Source organism: Cydia strobilella, chromosome 9, assembly GCF_947568885.1.
Source record: "Cydia strobilella chromosome 9, ilCydStro3.1, whole genome shotgun sequence".
In the NCBI taxonomy this organism is placed as follows: domain Eukaryota; kingdom Metazoa; phylum Arthropoda; class Insecta; order Lepidoptera; family Tortricidae; genus Cydia; species Cydia strobilella.
Window position 1 is genome coordinate 16,174,665 of NC_086049.1, and position 12,366 is coordinate 16,187,030.

The following is a 12,366-nucleotide window of genomic DNA, read 5'->3' on the forward strand; positions in this document are numbered from 1 at the left end:
ACTTTGGCGCACCCAGGCGCGATAGGTAAAGCGCTTTGTTCAGTGTCTCCAAAGACCAGCAATATCCGGCTCCGCAGTGCCACACTGACTCTTGCCAGGACGAGGGCTAAAAAGTAATAATTAAAAATTTTGGTTCTGGTAGAATCGAAGTTCGAAAATTGCGGGATCTTTCTCTGTCACTCTAATTACGCCTTCAATGGAGTAAAAGAGAAAGATCCCCGCAATTTTCGTGTTTTGGTTTTTGCGGTAAGCACTAAAAATAATTCCTGATATACCCCCGGCTCGTGAGTCAGCAAGAGCCAGTTCAGTGCTGCTGGCGACATGCCGCGCCCTCCGACTCTCTGACAATCTTACCGTATTCGGAGTGCAAGTAAACGCAATGTTTCAGTTAAAGTAAGATTCTGCCAAATAAATATAAATAATTCCTGATAGGTATGCTCCAGCTCGTGAGTAAGAAAGATTCAGTTCAGAGCTGCTGGCGACGTGACCACCACCCTCTACCTTCACCTCTCACCCCTCAGTCTCTTTGGTCGTTTCATAATCATAATTATAATCATTTTATTCATAAAACCAATTTACATGTCAAAAACGTAAAATTACAATACAGTTAAAATATAAATTGAGATAAACTTAAAATTAATATCTAAACAATAAATATACAATTAGGTGTAACAAAAATACAAATTTTAAATAAAGTAAATAAGATCGAAATTAGAAATTAATATCAAAAACAAAAGTCAATTCACATTTCACAAATATAGAGGTTTTTCACAATACCTACATAAAAAATCATAATACACCCAATTATACGAGGGAAGTTCTACATTTCGTCCGTGGTCTTCATCATCAGTAGGGTTGCCATGAGTTTGACATTTATATTTAATTATTATTCCTTATAATTAACACTTACAGTCAAGCTACACATGTTAAAAGGAGTGACATTATATTAACAATGAGAGATTACTCAACATACATAGCTAAAATGCTAACTATACAATAATTGAGCTCGGTGTCGTTACAGACTCCAGGTATCGGTTACTAGCTTTCATAAAACTGGCTTCAGTGCTGTGGAATATGTCCAGTTTGCTGTCGCTGTCCAATATATCGTTCAGGAGAGATAGTGCGCGGTGCAGCGGCGAGTGGGACAGTGCCCGAGTCCGCGCCTCCGGGGCGGCGAACAGCGCACGGCGACGAGGGTGAATACTGCTGTGGGCTGGTACTCGAAACGGGACAAGGGCTAGTAAATGAGGGTTATGAGTTTGACCACGGATTAGAAGATAAAAATATCTAACAAGTGCCACGTTTCTTCTGGATTCGAGAGAGGTGTAGTTAACCATGCCAAGTATATACAGACATTACAGATTGGGGTACATGTAGGGGTAATAACCGTAGACTTTATTGAATAGGTGGCGGATGAACGATTTCTGCACTCTTTCCAACATCAGTATGTACTGTTGTTCGTGGGGACTCAAAATTATCACATTCGTCTCAAGCCGGCTTCGTACATACGCGTTGTACAGTATTCTGAGGGCGGTCTGAGCACTGAAAGATTTTGACTGGCGTATTACGAAACCTAGGCATTTACTTGCAGCCTTACTAGCGCTGACAATATGGTCATTGAATGTAAGCTGTTGATCAAATACTGTGCCAAGATCTCGAACGGATGTAACTTGCTGTAGAGGATTATTTTCAATCAAGTAGTTATATTGCTGAGGATGGCGCGCATGAGTGTACGACATGATCGAGCATTTTTGTAAGTTCAATGACAATTTGTTTTTCCCCTCACTAGCTCGGAAAGTTGTCGTTTATCCTTCAATACAAGCGGGGAAAACCGCGTTTTATCCACTAGTGGGGAAAGTAATTTGACCTTGGATGGAGCGTGTTTAAGTAGCTTGACACATAACAAAACGTAAAACGCTCATGATAATGGTTCGTTCGATATTAATTATCATTAAATAAATGGTTTGAGAAGCTAATAAAAAATACCAAATTCAGCTTTATTTCATGATTTTAAGTCATAAACCTTAAAATTCCTTAAGAAACGTTTGTTTTTTTATAATGATTCTGAACGCACAAGTTGAGTCGATGCAATTTCAAAACGCATCGTTGACATTTCATACATCAGAAATGTCAACAAATTATTTACTTAAAACCTTTTCTCACCGACTCGCGTAAAAATACACAACTTCCAGAGTTTTCTGTTATAATATTGTAAAGAAATGAGTGATTCCAGTGATGAAGATGATCTAACGCCTGTGGATGTTGCACTTTCCTCGCTATAGTGAGGTGAAAAGTTTTGTGTTACACACGGGCGCAAATGTATTTTACTTCTCGTGTGTTGAAACACTCGCTACGCTCAGGATTCTATTTTAGAACCACTCGCTTCGCTCGTGGTTCACCTATAGAATCCTTTCGCTTGCTCGTGTTTCAATTCTACACTCGCGGGTAAAATACAACTTTGCACCCTTGTATAACAAATAACTATTGTTTTGATATACCTATACATTGATATATTCGCTAGCGTGTGCGTAACTTGCTTTCTATATGTATCTCACACGTACTGGCATATTAGTGCGAGCGTAAAAAGTAAGTTACGAAGACGTAAGCGAATATGTAGTGTCAGGTAAAACTCGTGGTAAGGCTACAGTTGCACTACATCAAATTGGTGGTTGTCGGGAGGAAATGCTTGAGTTACTTTAGGTAATACCGAAATCACCATACACGTGTCTTTAAAAATTGAGGAGTTCCTTCAATTCCTCATGGATCCCATCATCAGAATATCACCAGATTAATATGGAACCACCTTGGAAGTACCTTCTTTCGAACAAAAAAAGAATTACTCAAATCAGAGCACGGGTCTCGGAGTAATCGGTGAACATACATAAAAAAAACCGGACAAGTGCGAGTCGGACTCGCCCACCGAGAGTTCCGTACTTTTTTAGTATTTGTTGTTATAGCGGCAATAGAAATATATCATCTGTAAAAATTACAACTCTCTAGCTATCACGGTTATGAGATACAGCCTGTTGACAGACAGACAGACATAGGGTCCCGTTTTTACCCTTTGGGTACGGAATAGAGTTTGCACGACGGATCCGAAATGTATGGTAAGAACCGCGGATCCGGATCCAGATTCGGATTGCCAACCCTAGTCCGGAACCCTAAAAACATATCCACAACCTCCTCTTTCTATGAAATTGAAGTCGTTTAAAAAACCGGTAAGTGCGACTCTGACTCGTGCACCGGGGGTTCTGTACAAAATTTAAACCTATAATTTTTTCTGTAACAATAATGTTTATGTTTTATTAAATTTCATTTTTTTTTCTGTAATAAACTTTGAAAGAGTAAAATAGATTATTTATTACACTTCTTTATATATGTATTAAAAATTATTTTTTGCAAAACAAATAGAAAAAAAAAGTTTCTGAATGTTCAACTACAGCCTTCCGTCATAATATTTATGATACTCCACTTCTTGCCCTATTATCTAGACTTTGCACTCCCCAACCCCCTTCCATTTTGGACGTTTTTCATAGGAAATAAAAAATATATATTTCCAAAAATATACTCAATGGATAGCTTAAGTTCCCGAGATATTTATCAATGTGTCAGACAAATAGAGACATACAGTCTCATGCTAGAACGCTCCGGGTCTGGGGCGAGCATTGCAAACATCACGTTATTACCGAACACCCGCCATAGAAAACGAAGACACAGAATAAGTATACAGAACGGCCACGCACCGCCCCGCCCCGACTCGAATTACCTCGCCCCGCGACAGCAGATTGACAGCCGTTTGCCGTCGACGCGTGTACAGACGTGCCGTTCACACATAGAAATGCAAGTGATCTTTAATTTGATGTATAGCGTGTCCGCCCTGTGACGAAGCCTAGGCCCAGAATCAGTTATAGCGTGATTCATCGTTTACGGATTTTGTACCTTTTACGGAACCCTAAAAAAGGAAATATGTGACGCAAATCCATTATTATATCAACACATTGATTAATAACAAAGTCACTGTCAGTTGGTCATTGTTCTGTACGAGTCTGTGGATATAGTACGATATGAAAGTGGGTATCATAGTGGTGCTAGTGTGTGTGGTTGGTGCTGAGTCAGATTTCTTGGATAATTTATTAGTAAGTTTTTTGTTAATGTCAGGAATATTAGATTGTCCAAATTTGGTACAGTACATTAAAAACATAACAGTTAATATATGTGTGCAGATAGTTTGAGTCCCGGGGAAGGACATAGGGTAGTTTTTATCCCAGAAATAATCCTTTAAGGGGGTGAAAGTTTGTATGGGGAATCGATTAAAAGCAGATTGGATAAAAAATTTGCTACCCAAATTACCAACTCCACGCAGATGAAGTCGCGGGTAAAATATGAAATAAAATGCCTTTATACGGGACAACTCATAGAATGCCATATTTAACAATGTGGTGTTTCAACACTGTCGTGTGCCAGTCGATGTAAGGATTGTAAGGTTAGACGGGTTCTGAAATGTTGTCATCAATTGTGTCATGTCACAAAACCCACGGAGCGCAGCCCTGTTTGTATGTATTTTTGTTATATTCGATGTACGTAAAGTCGGACCCAGTTAACTCCGCATGGCATTTGCAATGAAAAAGTGTGGCAATATCATGGTTAATGTCAAATTTCCAAAATATGCCGTTTATAATGATACTCCCTCACTTTGTTCTGTATAAGTCGGTGCAAAGTTAGATTAGACAGATTTTAGGTAACAGGACAGGATTTAGGTAGGTTAGGTATTTATTAAATATATATAAACGGGTCACTCGAATTTATAAAGTCGATGATTGCTCGACATGTTTATAAACGTGAGTGACGCGAATTAATATATTTAATAAGTCAGTGCCTCACGGAAGTTTTGTTAGGTTAGGTATTTGTATATTATGTTTATCCTTGTCTGAGTACTTTGTCAATCTGTGTATGTCCTATAATATTTATTTATTTATTTAGGTGCAGATTTGCTTACTACATCGGATAAGTGTTTAGTTGGGTTAAATAATTATACTGTTTCAGGTACAGGTCGAAAATGCTTGGATTGCTTTCAAAAATTTCCTTAAAAGACCTCCCAGATCCAAACGAATACATGGACAAGGTAAGTTCTAATTTCGTTCTAAGATTAGCCTTAAATGGTATAACTTCTCAAAAAGCCGCTTGTATGCAATATGCAATCGAACATACAATATCCCATACAATAGAGCGAGTATAGTATGAATTTTCTCAAATGATTTTTACGCTAAAGACCCTAATCCGTTAAAATCCATTATTTCTTTTGAGTTAGCGGTCGGCCATTGTGCCTGTGCGCGTGCCACGCGCGTGAACAAACACGGAGATGAAAGCGTAAAATTCATTTGAGAAGATTCATACTATAGTTTTGCGTGTAAAACTTCTTTAGTTTGTGCCATCCACGAAGACGCGTCCCACTCTTCTTCCGCTGCTTAAGAGGAGCAGGGAGGAGAGCTCCCCGCAAGGAAAGTGTAAAAAGCAGCTTTTTAGGGTTCCATACCCAAAGGATAAAAACGGGACCCTATTACTAAAACTCCGCTGTCCGTCCGTCCGTCTGTCACCAGGCTGTATCTCATAAACCGTGATAGCTAGACAGTTGAAATTTTCACAGCTGATGTATTTCTGTTGCTGCTATAACAAATACTAAAAATAGAATAAAATAAATATTTAACTGGGGCTTCCAAACAAAAAACGTGATGTTTTTTTGCCGTTTTTTGCGTAATGGTAAGGAAACCTTCGTGCGCGAGTCCGACTCGCACTTGGCCGGTTTTTATATTCTCCTAGAGATATAATTTGACTGTGGCAGAACATAATAATATGAAAGCGAGCTGTAGAGATTATATGTAATATTATGTATTTGTAGAATTATAGGGTGTTAATTACTTTTGGGGCGTTGTTTTAACCAGTACTATTGATCATGACTATGATTTGATTTGACAGTCGAAGGCAAAAATATCGATCCAGACAAATGGCTCAAATATATGTGAACACGACTATTGTCTAAGGTGTAAGAGCGTACACATATTTTTGAAACTTTGGGAATGTATAGATATGTATATGCCCTTGAGTGTACTACATCACATACAAATTTAATATAATCGAATTTAAAATATCGTGAGACATATTAACTTAACTAACTTAGCGGATTCACTCACGTTTTAGCCACTCGCGCGACATGTTTTGGAGAGCCTAAGTCTCCATTTTCAAGCACTAACAGTGCCTGAGTGATTAGCGGTGCGAGTGGCTAGAAATACGTGAGTGAAACCGTTAAGTTAGTTAAATTTAATATAATTAACCACATCTATTCCAGTTCTTAAATATTTTTTACAGTTTCAAAAACGGCTTCAACTTCTACAGCCTTTGGCTGGTCGAGCACAACATCTAAAATTTTAAGTATTATACACAACTTTACATAATTAATAATATATATGTATCAATTATAATTCTTCACAGCATTCACTACGAATAATAATTATTCGTTTGCCTATAATTATTATAGGCAAACGATAACTATCATAATGTATTCTACACAAAATAAACATACCTACCACGGTATAGGTAGTATTGTATTTTCATCCTCAACGATTTCTTTATTGCACTTCGTTTTGTTGTAATACCTACTGGTTATAATAATAATAAAAAAACAAAAAACAACTAGATTAAAACAATATTACCATCTTTCAGCTAAAAAGACCACATACCAAACCAAGTTACCGCAAACTGTTGGAACGCGCTCAATAACAACCACAACACCGACCATGACCGAAATCATCACTGTTCAGAATACCATGCCACCGGACATATTGTATTACTTTTCAACGCCCTGGACACAAGCAAGTAAGTTACACAAAATATAAAGTAGAGTTGGTTGATGGGTTGTTGGTTGGTTGGTAGAGTAGGGTTGGTTGGTTGGTTGGTTGATTGGTTGGTTGGTTAGTTGGTTGGTTGGTGGTTGGTTGGTTGGTTGGTTGGTTGGTCCTCTGCTTAATTTACTTGAAAAAAATGGGGATGGAGTGATCAGGTTAGCTGCGGATGCAGATGCTCAAAGAAAACTGTTCGGCATACCGTCTTAGAGTGCCCACTGACAAAGTACGATGGCCCAGTGGAAAATTTAAAAACGTAACGAGTGCAGCCTACCTACTTGGACAAATGTAGATTTAGATTATACAGTGTAAAATAAAATTGCCATACGATAAATAAATGATAAACTTACTTAGGATTCGACTGTGCTTTTCAGACTCATATTATTAAGTAAGTAAGTAAGTAAGTAAATATTCTTTATTGCACCAAAATTATTCATTTTACATACATGTAAAACTACAAAGAAATATTTAATGAAAAAATAGAACTCTTCCAGACAACCTTTGGGTAGCAGGAAATGTAGAACTCATACAAAAGTCAACAGGTAGTGCAAAGAGCTAAATATGGAGACTATTAAACACAAACACACATACTACAATTACTACTTATACATATAAGTATTAAAACAAAACCTATTAAGTAGAAACTCGAGGTCTTTTTAACTTGTTAGAGTCCCTTGTTGTAGAGACTCAAAGAGACATTGAGTCCTTTTCAGAGCTCATTAAGAAAAAATAACTCAAAATGCATCTTTGTGTAAAATTCATGGGTACTTTACTGCTACTAGTATCAAGTTCCGACATTATTATTCAACATTATGCACTAAACACCAAATTTTAGTTATATTTATAATGCTGCCGATATGTTTGTTAAGTTCGTTTATTTAATTTTGGAAACTTCTACTTTTTATTTTTATTTGATGAAGTATTATTAATTATTTTTTAATTGGTGGCTATGGTGGCTGTGTTTTGTAATATTTTTTGTATGCATGTGTGCCTTGTTTTAAGATTACAAACACAATGTAATATTGTTATTGAACAAAATGATGATGATGATGATGAGTTACACAACCAGGCCAACACTTCAATATATATAAAGAAAAACAGATGTACTACCTATAGAGCTAGAAGAGCCTCATGTGGAACTGTACTCCTAATCGCGCAAAACACCTTGGGCCATAAACTCGTTCAATTCCCGCGCAATAAAATTGAAATTTCCTTATCAGGTGCTCTTGCCATTCTTCCCGAGTCCAAAATGGCGGACAAGAGACCACTGGAACCAAATACAACAGCAAAATACAGACTTCTTGTCCTGGAGAGACGAGTTTTTAGGAGGCAGAGCTGGCAGAAGCTTCGCTTTGGCGGACGATGGTACGTTTTATTTACTTATATACTTTTAAATAAAAACTAAACTAAAACTAAAATATGACTAAATAAATCTAAAATATATTAAATCACATTTAGAAACGGGTCTGTCGCGAATTTATTTTGTTACCTTTATTTACCGACCTTTCGGCACAGGTTTCACTGGTCGTGGTCGCGGCTAACTGACGTCCCAGCAAAATGTCAAAACAGAGATTTGTGTGACTACCCCACGAAAAGTGCATTTAAAGTTTGATTTGAAGTTAGCCGCGACCACGACCAGTGAAACCTGTGTCGAAACGTCGGTAAATAAAGGTAACAAAATAAATTCGCGATAGACCCGTTTCTAAATGTGATTTAATATGTGTTCAAACCGCGAAAGTTTTAAATGTTATAAATCTAAAATAAATCAAAAAAAGCCCCTTTGGCATAGTTAGACCAAGAAAAAGCTGCAACGATTTTGATAGCACGCGCAGTGCAAGTGTTATTTTAAACGTCAAACATTTATAAAATGAAGACGTATAAATAACACTTGCACTGCGTATGCTATCAAAATCGTTGCAGACTTTTCTTGATCTAACTCTAGTACTGAAAACCTTGGCAGTATTTCATTGGCATGGACGTTCTTGCAACCAATCGTAAAAACGTATAAATATGTAAAGAATATTCACGAAGTAAAGATTTTATTAAAGGAACCCCATACCACGGTACAGTATTTTAAGAAGAAAGTGGAAAATAAATGAAGTATTTACCTTTATATTCTCCATGCATATTCATTGATTATGATAAGGTCCCCGGCAAGCTCGGCCGAAGAGTTTTGTTCTCATTTTAAAATTACGTATTGGATTGTAATTAAACTTTGCACATACAATGACGAGGTATATCTAGGTCTGTAATTAGTTTATATAGCTCCAGTTTATAAAACAAACAAAATAGATCATAAACAAGTTTTGTATGAAAAACTTAAATTCGCTGTATTTTTTAAACTTTGGTATTTAAAGCTACATAAACTAATTACGGACATAGATATACCTTACCCTTATTGTAAATACAGAGTTTTAGAGCAAATTAGCTCTTCGTTTTAAAATGAGAGCGTAACTAAGTTCGTATAGAGAACCGAGCTTGCCGGGGACCCTTAACTTCTTCCTGATTTCACTTATACTTATTTTCCCTATGCTCGACATAACACCCCTGACACTGCGGGATTGCGTACCGTAAAATGGGGTGAGTAGGAGCAAAATTGACATTCAAACCTCGATAACATTTTATTTTTACATATGCAAACTGAATGGTGTATATAATAAGTGTTCCAGACGTTTATATTTTAGTTTTTATTTTATTTTGGATAGTTCCATTTCATAACTTTGACGATAAACAGGAAAAACCACCTCACCCCGTAGTCCCTCGTAATTGGGGTGAGATGGGTTTTCATACAAAGGTGATTTTGAAAGATTGTTGGATCGATTTTTTTTATTATGAGTATTACTATAGCCCCATTTTAAATTGGAATACAATATTTTTGTAGCAGTAGCCCTAAAAACCCATCTCAACCCCCTTTCAAACCTTCTCTCCCCATTCATAACCCAGCCCTCCCCGCGAACCCTACTCACCCCATTTTACGGTAATGCATCGCAACCATAATGTGATTTGTAGTGTAGTGTAGTATTTAGTATGAAAATATATTTTTATAGTATGTATGCTAGTTTTAAGGTATCTGTTTATGGGCCATAGTTGCCTGAAATAAAGATTTTCATTTCATTTCATAAAGAGAGCCCCCAGAATAACCCCCCGGTATCAGATACCAACTTCAAATACTCGTAACAGTAGAAAAAAGTATACAAATTGAATTTGTCGCAGCAGACGTGACCACGGCTCAGCAGTTGGAGCAGCCTACCGACGAGGGAATTGGCGTGATGATGTTCATTTAGTTATACATAATAACTTTGTTAATTCTGTTGGCCACCATATAACTATGTCCATCTACCAAGCTATAAGTAATACGTCTCACTGGTGAGCATAGGCCAATGAAGTGTCACACTACAATAAACGCTTAAACAACTTATTATGTTTTTATCTGGTTATGATACGATTTCGACGATGGTCTTGGTGATTGGCCGAGCCCGGAATTTTTGCGGCAAAACAAAAGACTGTCGCAATCTTGCTAGAGTTAGACACAGTTTTTATCGATATCGATAGTTGGGTGTATTTCTATTGTATTATTTCACTTCGTTCCGCATGCATCCAAAGTTGTATCAAAATAAGATCAAAGTCGTAACATATTGTTGAATCTGAATCGGGCTCCAAGCAACTGCCTTTTTCGTTATTTTTGCATGCTTATATGGTGGTCTAAGATTCCATTTAATACACATAATTATGTTAAAGATCAAATGTATAAAATCTGTGCCATAGTAAATTTTTATCAACTAGGTGATTATGTTTCAACTCGATTTCTTTCGACTTTCAGGTAAAGTACCCAATAAACCCAAAATACAGGGTGGGCCAGTGATAAATGCATTTAAAAAAAATTAATAAATAATCAATTTTTATGTTTTTAAATAAAAATTATAATTAGAATTTGGGATAAAGAAATAAATTTTACGTTTTAAAATTAAATCATCAAGATGTCATCCGTAGCGGTTGCGGCACTCTTCCAGTCTTGCTTGTAAATTTTGAAAGACTTAACAAGACTTTCGTGTTAAGAGATTTCCTGGCTCCGAAACTTCACGAATCGTATGGTTACAACACATGGTTTCAACAAGACGGGGCCACCTGCCATACAAGTAACGTGACCCTGGAAGATTTGCGTGAAATGTTTCCTCAAAAATTGATATCGAGGCGAGGTGACATTGTTTGGCCTCCCAGGAGCCCTGACTTAACTTCGGCAGACTTCTTTTTGTGGGGTTACTTGAAGAATAAAGTGTACTCCAATAATCCGACAACCACAGCAGAATTAAAGGAGAATATTCGTCAAGAAATCCAATCAATATCTCCGCAACTTCTAACGAAAGTCTTTCAAAATTTACAAGCAAGACTGGAAGAGTGCCGCAACCGCTACGGACGACATCTTGATGATTTAATTTTTAAAACGTAAAATTTATTACTTTATCCCAAATTCTAATTATAATTTTTATTTAAAAACATAAAAATTGATTATTTATTAAAAAAAATTTAAATGCATTTATCACTGGCCCATCCTGTACATTAGTCAACATGACAGATAAAGACAAACGATTCATAGCTAATTCAGGTTTTTAACGCGTCTATGATTCATAGATTTATGGCGTTATTCATAGACTATGAATAACGCCATAAATCTTTACGGCTACCACCAGTTGGAAACTGACATACATACCTATTCGCTAGCGTGAGCGTAACTTACTTTCTATGCATCTCCCTCGTACTGGCATAATAGTGCGAGCGAGATGTGTAGAAAGTAAGTTATCAGTTTGACATTGAAAAGGCAGTCGTGGCAAGGCTACTATAGGAATGACCACATGCCTTTACGTTTGCATAGGTATGTTATTCCGATACAATTTTAACTTTTCGATTGGCGATAGCAAAACTCGAACTAATCTAGTTAGCTAGTGTTATTATCAAAATAATGGAGTAAATAAATTCGAATGTAAATGTAGAATATGTATATTATCACTAATTGCAGACGCAAGAGCAGAATCAAAACATTCATTGTCTGCGTCAAATCCTGCTCCGTCTGTTTGATTCCCTTATATTGTTCCAGTACCATTCTGACCGAACACTCTTCTACACCACTGTTATTTCAACCTTAACTCTTGAACACAGAGTTCATTTTCAAATGAACGCAGAAATGGACATGCACCCTTTCGTAACAAGGTTTAATTGTAGTACAATCCTAAAAACTCTCCTATTCTAAAAGCTACCCCACGGCACCAGGAATAAAATTCAATTTCATGCGAATTAAATAATCCATATACGCTCTTTTGAAAAGTAGTTCCACATTATAAAAGGATGTAAGTGATGTAGTAAAACAGTGGAGAGAAGCCCTTTTATAAAAGTTAGTGTAAGAACCTGAGCTCACGTGCATGCTCAATTAATGTAGGAGATTGAGCTAGCAATTGTTTTCACAGACGGACTTGAA

General features: G+C 36.8%; 1 long non-coding RNA gene across 1 annotated transcript; it reads left to right on the forward strand.

Moving 5' to 3' along the window:
• Positions 1 to 5,043: 5,043 nt before the first annotated feature.
• LOC134743929 (uncharacterized) lies at positions 5,044 to 6,842 on the forward strand. Its single transcript, XR_010128060.1, has 3 exons — positions 5,044 to 5,122; positions 6,364 to 6,426; positions 6,718 to 6,842. It is a non-coding gene; the product is annotated as an uncharacterized LOC134743929 (long non-coding RNA).
• The last annotated feature ends 5,524 nt before the right edge of the window (positions 6,843 to 12,366 follow it).